Source organism: Oryx dammah, unplaced genomic scaffold, assembly GCF_014754425.2.
Source record: "Oryx dammah isolate SB20612 unplaced genomic scaffold, SCBI_Odam_1.1 HiC_scaffold_27, whole genome shotgun sequence".
NCBI lineage: Eukaryota > Metazoa > Chordata > Mammalia > Artiodactyla > Bovidae > Oryx > Oryx dammah.
This window is the reverse complement of record NW_024070211.1, coordinates 66,341,238-66,349,503: the sequence shown is the minus strand read 5'-3', so window position 1 is coordinate 66,349,503 and position 8,266 is coordinate 66,341,238.

The window sequence follows — 8,266 nt, the reverse complement described above, 5'->3', positions numbered from 1 at the left end:
ACTGTGTGTGAACTCCTGGTCACATTCCCTTTAGGGGAAAAAAATATTATCCATATGGATTTAGACTATATTGTCCTTACATTTTGTTTATTCTTGAGGGGTGTGTGTGTGTGATCACATGCTCTTGCGGAAGCATTCTTGTTCAAGAATTTCAGCTGTATTAGGAGCAAAAAGGAGTTGGGACAGTAGCAGGAAGGACGCAGTGAGACATCTTCATTTCACACTTGCTTTATAAAGCTTCACACAAAGTGTCATTGTGATTGAATAACTCTGCTTCCAAGGAAGGTATCTCTTTGGATTCTCATATTGCCTAAGTGAGGACAGAGACTAAGGAGAGGCCTTAGGAGGATGGTTTGTTTCTGATGGGAGCAGACATTCTAAGGGCCAGACACCCCAAAAATGGGCTGGGCTGTGAAGATTGAGGGGTTGAGGCTGGAACTCCAGACTGGTGCAAACTCCTCGTGGGCCCCCACTTGGAGGGACCTTATCACCTACAATAGGGTGATTCGGAACAGCCATATCCAATGCTCAGTGCTGTCTTCTGTGTGATTCCTGGGCAACTAAGCCAGGGCACCATGCCAATGTTGAGGAACTTTCTCTGGGAAGATGTAGGAAGGGAAACTAGTAGGACTAACACTTCTGTGGTGGAGCAGGACATTTGAGATGAGAGATACTGGCCAGAGAGACAAGTCTGAATCACCCAAGCCAGTGGTTCTTAGCTGCAGTGTTTTTGATTCCCAGGGAATGTCTGGAGACGCTTTTGTGGTTGTCACACCTGGGGAGATGCTTCTAGTATCTAGTGGGTGGAGATCAAAGATGCTGATAAATATCCTATAACAACTGACCCCACCCCCCACAGCAAAGAATGATCTAACCCAAAATGTCAACAGTGCTCAGATTGAGGAACTCTGGCTTAGACAGAGGTAGTAAATGCACTTGGATGTTCATACACAAATATAATGCAAGCTGAGTCCTTAATAATCCAAAAGAAAAGGTTGTCTGGCAAAAAAACAACACAATTAAATGTGTCTGTTGAGGATCTAGCCTGTGTCAGGTTTGGTCATGTGTTTTGGGGTTCCGGAGGCCAACAGGACAAACTTCTTGTCCTTGTGGAATTTATAGTTGGGAGAGGAGACCCCTTAGAATAGTGTATGTTTCAGATCATAATTATGCTATTAGCTCTTGTGAATTAACTCATTGAATTCTCCCTATAACCCTGTGAAATATGTGCTCCTATAATAACCCATTTAATAAGACACTAAAGCCTATGGACATAAGTACCTTGTCCAGGGTCCCACTGCTGACAGTGAGTCACAGTCTTTACAGCTTTTAAAATTGTTTTTGTCATCAAATAGACTTTGGAGCTTCACTAGCTATGTGATTTTGGAAGCTTAATTTATCTTGCTTCTTCTTTTATGTGTAGAATGGAGATAATGAAAGTATCACAGAAGGTTGTTGAGAAAAGTAAATATGTTGATTGATAGAAAGTGCTTGCACATAGTGAAGGTTAATAAGTCGTGTAAGGAAAGTGAAAAGAGAAGAGCTGAAAACCTGCTTTAGACCAGTGGCCCCCAAAGTGTGGTGATAGGATCAGCAAGAACATCTGGGAGCTTTTTAGAAATGCAAGCTCCTGGAAATTCCTGGTAGTCCAGGGGATAACCATGCTCCCAGTGCCAGGGGCCAGGGTTTGATCCCTGGCCTGGGAACTAAGATCCCACATACAGCAACTATTGAGCCCTCACACAGCTTGAGAAGCCTGTGCACTGAAGACTGTGCAGTGTGACTGTGCAATGAAGAGTGAGAACAGCCAAAATAAATAACTTTTAAAATTATTTTTTAATTTAAAATTTGCAAACTCTTGCACCCAGCTCAGGCCTAACTCTGGGACTGGGCCCTAGCATCTGGGTTCAACAAACTCTGTGGGTAATTCTGATGCAGGTTGAAGTTCAAGAACTCATGCACGAGACCCTTCTGAGGGCAGTGGTGTTTAGGCTGTGATACGGGAGTGCTTCTTCACCCAGTCCTAACTTCCTCCCCAACTACAAACTGTTTTTTTTTTTTTTTTTTCAGTTTTCTTGGAACTCTATATTTCCTCCCTTCTCTTTTGCTGTTTCTTCACTTTTGCTTGGCTCCTTCTTGATTGATCCCTTCTCCTCACCATCTATGACCAGGTATCTTCCTTGATACCCTTCCACACCCTCAACTGCTCTCCAGCTGTTACCAAGCCTGAGATCGCTCTGCTCCCACAAGTCAATGAATCTGAGCAAGGTGTTGGGGTCAGGAAAGGACTTTATCCTAGGAACCAGCTGACCCATGGATGGAGAAGATGGAAGGCTAGCACCTCAAAATAACCATTTTTTTCCAGGCCTGCTTGCCAGGTTCTTTCATGGATCAAGCATGGGAGGGAGAGGTGAAGAAAACAAAGTTAAAAAAAACTATTCAGTCCTTGCAAATGGCGCCTAGAATGGCGAACCTCAGGCAGAGGAATGTCTTAGTTTCACTTCCTTACAGTCCTGCTCAGGTGGGCCGCTCAGTTGGGCCGCTCAGTTCATCTCCCTGAGGCAGGCCATTAATGTATGCTTACAAAAGTGGCAGGATGGGGGGTAAAGTCACAGAAGCAGATTCAGCATAAATTCAAAATTAACCCTTCCAGCTTACACACCTTCAGTGAGTTAGTTCTTGACTCTCATTCCTTCACTCGCTCATTCATTCACACATGCATACTTGCTCACTGAGCCATGGGAAGAAGGGCAAGGAGAACCTAGCCATATCCTCAGGAACCCTGCTGCCTTTCAGTGAGAGGCAGAAACACGTCCTGTCCCAGGACTGCCTCAGGGTCCAGCCAGAGCGAGGTCACTGCTGAGGCTGGGGCTGAGGCAGAGGTGGGGACCAGGACCAGCTTCTCAAAGGAGGTGGCACTTAACTAGGTCTGAGAGTTGATGAACTGATGAACTGAATGGATAGGAAAAGAGCCTGATAAAAGATGTTAAAAACCATCTAGAGAGCACAAGGGCAATAATACAAAAGGACAAAGGCTTTTTAAATAAAAGCAGAAGGTCATTGCAGGAGATGCCTGGAAGCACTAAAGCATGGAATCCTAAGATGATGGAAATGTTCCACCTCTGTTTTCTTTAAAAGCAAAACCTGACAAATCAGAAGTGAATGAACTGCAGGCACTTGCAGATCCTTCTCTGTTGGTCCCTTTGTTTTGTTTTTGTTCTTTTGTCTCCAAGTCTCTGCTCACCCCTCTTCCTCAGAAGGCTAGGCCTCCCTCCTCCTCCTCCACCTCCCTCAGGGAAAGTCCTCCTGTCTTTTAGTGTCCAGGTCAAAAGCTGCTGCCCTCTCTGCTCCTTCTCTTTGGAGGTGACTCCTCTCCCACAGCAAAACCAGATACCTTTGTTTCTACTTCTAATCAGCTGTTGGCACATTCTGCTGCATTCTAGTCCCATCACAGATAGATTTTGTTCTGTGTTGGATGAAAAGTCTTCAGGGTCAGAACAACATCTCATCTGCCTCTGAACCTCCCAATTTCTTGCCCCCAACAGTCAGGACTGGGCTTTGCTACACAAAATCACACACAGCCCAGGGATGAGAAGGCAGATCACCATTTCCTGCTGGGACACACACAATGAGTCCAGAGAAATAAAAAAGTTAAATTCCTAAATCTACCCATAAAGCTTAGTAACAGAATTAAGGGCAGGAAAGTAACATCATTACAAAGTAAATTAAGAACATCAGTGGAGACAAAATCAATGGGTCCTATCATATAAAAGAAAAAAATTTACTCAACAAAATATAATAAAACTACAAATGCAAAGAGAGGAATGACAGAGAAAAAAGTATATGACAACAACAAGGATGCAAATCTGCTCTTTAATTACACTGAAATTTATCAATTGCCATAAGATCAGTATCCAGATTCTGATATAAAGTAGTTAAAAGGGGATGAACAGTTTCTACATGAGAATATATACATAATAAAAATCACCATGTGGAAAAATTAGGGTTTTTTTAGCCATTGAAGAAAAGCAAACTAAGACAATTAAAATAAATCATTATACCCCAATTAAACACTTTTTTTTCCTAATAAAAAATTGATTTTGGCAGCACTCTAGGTCTCTCTCTTGTTTCTCCAATGCTAGAGCTAACACAACAGTGGATTCATTAAACCTCTCTAGGGTACACTTTGAAATTATGTAAAAAGAGCAATCACACAATTCCCACTGTTCTACTCAGTTACTAAATTTTGGGGGAAAATATATCAAGGAGATAATCTCAAAAGGGTGAAAGAATTCTGCTAATTATAATTTTTTAAACAGTTTTATTCGTTTATTCATTTTTGGCTGGTCGTCCGCTGCTGCTCAGGCTGCTTCTCTGGCTGTGGCGAGTGGACTCCAGCTGCAGTGTGTGTGCTTCTCAGGGTGGTGGCTTCTCCTGTCGCAGCGCACAGGCTCCAGGGCACGCAGGCTTGGCACATGGGCTCAGGTGTTGTGGCTCACAGGTTCTAGAACCGGCTCAGTAGTTGTGTATGGGCTTAGTTGCTCTTCAGCATGTGTGATCTTTCCAGACCAAGGATTGAACCCAAGTCTCCTGCATAGGCAGGAGGATTCTTTTACCACTGAGCCACCAGGCTCAGTGTAATTGCTAATTGTAATTGGAAAATCAGCAAACAAAGACCTAGGCCTGACAAGAACTGGGCAGGGCCTAGGAACTTACCCTGTTTGCAGGCTATGTAACTTTTTCATAGATGCTGTCACAAGACAAAAGACTCCTGGGCCAAAGGCAGAGAACTTCATTCCTCTGGGCAGAAGCTGCAGTTAGACTCCATGTTCACGTGTACTGGCTCTCCACGTCTCCCGAGTCCATGGGGTTCTAGAAAGGGCCCCAGGCTGGACCCTCCATAGGCAGGGGGCTGTGTTACATAGAGAAACACTTCGCTTGGGGGACTCCTCATGGTCATAGTAATGGAAGGAAGCAAGCTTGCCCTTGGCCCGGGGGGAGGGATTCCTTCACCCTGTAAGGTGGCTTACTACTGCATATACAACTCTAAGAGATAGCCTGGATAATAACGAATCAGCACCTGGGAACCTTGGCCTGCACTATATGGATGTGCAGGGGGCTCAGGGCCCTGGATCACCTCTCCCAACTGTGCCTCAATTTACTCATTCAACATATCCATTCAAATTTATTGTCACCTTCTATGTACCTGGCACTAAAATACAGTTGACCCTTGAACAACAGGGGTGTGAACTGCACAGGTACACTTATATACAGATTTTTTTTCTATAAATATCTCTTACAGTACCATTCAACCAAGCAGTTGTTTGAATCAGTGAATGTAAAATTGCAGATAGGAGGACTGATCGTAAAGTAATAGGTAGATTTTCCACAGCACAGCACCCCTAATCCCCAGCTCCAGGGTCAACTGTAGATATTCAGGATACAGTGGTGAATATATTTCCTGCCTAAGAAGAGCTTGGGCTTCCCTGGTGGCTCAGACAGTAAAGAATCCTCCTACAGTACAAGAGACCAGGGTTCTATCCCCAAGTCAGGAAGATGCCCTGGAGAAAGGAATGGCAACCTACTCCACTATTCTTGCCTGGTGAATTCCATGGGCAGAGGAGCCTGGTAGGCTACTGTCAATGGGTTGTAAAGAGCTGGACACCACTGAGCAACTAACAAATACTTTCACTTTTCTTTCAAAAAGATCTTACATAGTAGGGAGGCAGATATCAAAAAGGAATTAAATAAATAACCTGATTTCCATGAACTGTTGTGAAGACAAAACAGAAGAGTGGGACAGAGCTGCCTTTAGATAGAATGATGGATTGTAGATCCGATGATCAGGGATGGTCTGAGATGGTAACACTGGAACAGAGACCAGAAGGAAATAAGCAAATGAGCCACATGACTACCTGAGGGAAGAGCATCCCAGACACCAGCATACCCACGCCCCATAGCACTGAGAATGGGATGTGCTTGTCACCTTCAAGGAACAAGAGCCAGGGTGTCTGGAGTGTGGTGAGCAGGGGAGAGTAGTCAGAGATGAGAGGAGGAAAGCCCAAGAGACAATACAGTTTTGTAATGGAGACAATATAGCTTTTTAAAATGACAGACTTTTCACATGAAACAATTTATTAAAAAAAAATAGGGTGGGAGGTGGGAAAGAGGCCCAAGAGGGATGGAACGTATGTATATCTATGCTTGATCCATGTTGATGTATGATAGAAACCAACACAATATTGTAATTATCCTTCAATTAAGTAATTTTTAAATAAATAGAAAAAATAAAAGAGTTCAATAAAAACCATCAAACTGAACTCCCAGTCCAGTGTATGGAGGGCTGCTTGGTATCAAGGACAGCTGTGGGAGGGGACCAGAAGAGCTGAGCCTTGCCCCCAACATCAGTTAACAGGCAACAAACCTCTCGCTGTTTCTCCATCTACAAGTGGGTAAGATCAAGTGAAATAAAAGGAGTGAATGTATTTTGTGGCTACAAATACTTGAGAGAGTACCACTGTAAAAACACAATCTATGTCAAAAGGTCATAAGAAAATGGAATTTTCTTGTGAAACAGAAATAGAAATTTAAAATAGTAGCATCAGTCATCATTTACTGAACTCTTAGTAAACTATTAAACTATAGCTTTATAATAATCTCATGACAGATATAATTATCCTCATTTTTAAAAGTCTCAGAAAGCTTAAGTTGCTCAAGTCTCTGACCTAATACATGGAACAACAACAACCAAAAAAACATAACTATGAAGAGAGTATTTATAGCAACATGAAAAATACTAAGAAAAATCTGCAAACTAAAAATTTGATTTTAGGCATGAAAAATGTGTGTGGATGCAAAGAACGGAAAACAAAAGCATGCCCTGCATCTGACTGGGGCAAGATGAATACTTTTACATTTTTGATATTTTTTGGTATTGTTAGAATGTTTGCCCAATAAGAGAGGGAGAAAATTCTTGTGAAACTATTTCAAAGACTAGTCACCATTTCTTGATGGTGTTTGTCACGTCAATTTTCTCAACACCATCCTAAATCCAGCTTTTGCCACGTTTCATGCAATCCCTGCTCCTTGACATTTACACCTGCTTGTCCATCTCCTGGTGGCTTGACCGAAGCTACTCACACTCTGGCCAGGTCCCATCCTCCATTTATCTCTGTACAACACTGAAATGCCTTCCTAACAATTCAGTAAGCCTAAGGGCTTCTCCCACCACAGCGCCCCCGCTCTGTGATCCCTGAACAGTTCATCAATTTCTGATACTTTTTATCAACCACTTGACCATTATGCCTGAAAGTGCACAGATTTTCACTCTGACTCCTTTGCCTGGAGTGAGTCTGTGTGTGTTAGCAAGAACAGTCCCACACAGGATGCAGAGCAAACATCCCCAGTCTTTGAATGGATAAGGAAAAGAGAGCAAAGACATTCTTGCTGTCCTTGATCCCCAAAGATTTCTCTAGATGCCAGGGGTGGGAGGCTCAGAGGACCAGGGAGGAACCCCCATCACCCACTGCAGCTTAGGGCATTTTTCCACAGAGAGCCACTTCTGCGGACCCCCTGCTCAGCCTGAGGCTAGGTGTTAATAAGAAACCAAGCTGCCACGACAAGAGATGGGGCAGTTTGGGCTCTGTGTTCTTTACATTTCTATTCTACTGCCGGGAACAGGCTGTAAGGCAGCTTTAAGTTGATTGCATTATGATTCAACTATTTTTTAAAGTGTAAGAGACTGGAAACGGCGAGGCGGGGCGGGTTAGGGGAGTTTCATTTCCCATTGGTTTCCACCTTTGTCCAGGGGAATATAAAGGTATGTCCAGGGAAAACAAAATATAACTCCATCTTCACCCTGGATATGAAGAACTGGAAGACGTGCACTAGGATCAGGAACTTCGGCAACTGCAAAGGGAGGGCAGGGTGGAAATCGAGTAAGGTTGTGTTAGAGACAGAGACGAGGTGGTGGACACGCCCTTATCAGGGCCTCCGCCAAACAGCTTAGAAGCTTTTTGAGTTCTTTCTCTGTAGAGCCAGAGAGAGAACTTCTCAAGGCAGCACGAATCCTCAGAGGGGCAGAAGTGTAGTATGGGAAGCCGCAGGCAGGATGGAGCCGGGTCGAGGAGCTTCCACGTTGACGCACCTAACACCCGAGTCTCCTAGTTCACATACACTTAGGATGGAGATCGAGGAAAGCAGAACCTCTCTGTCCCGGAGAGGGCGGGTACCCCTGTTTCCATATGTCAAACTGTACCTCAGGCGA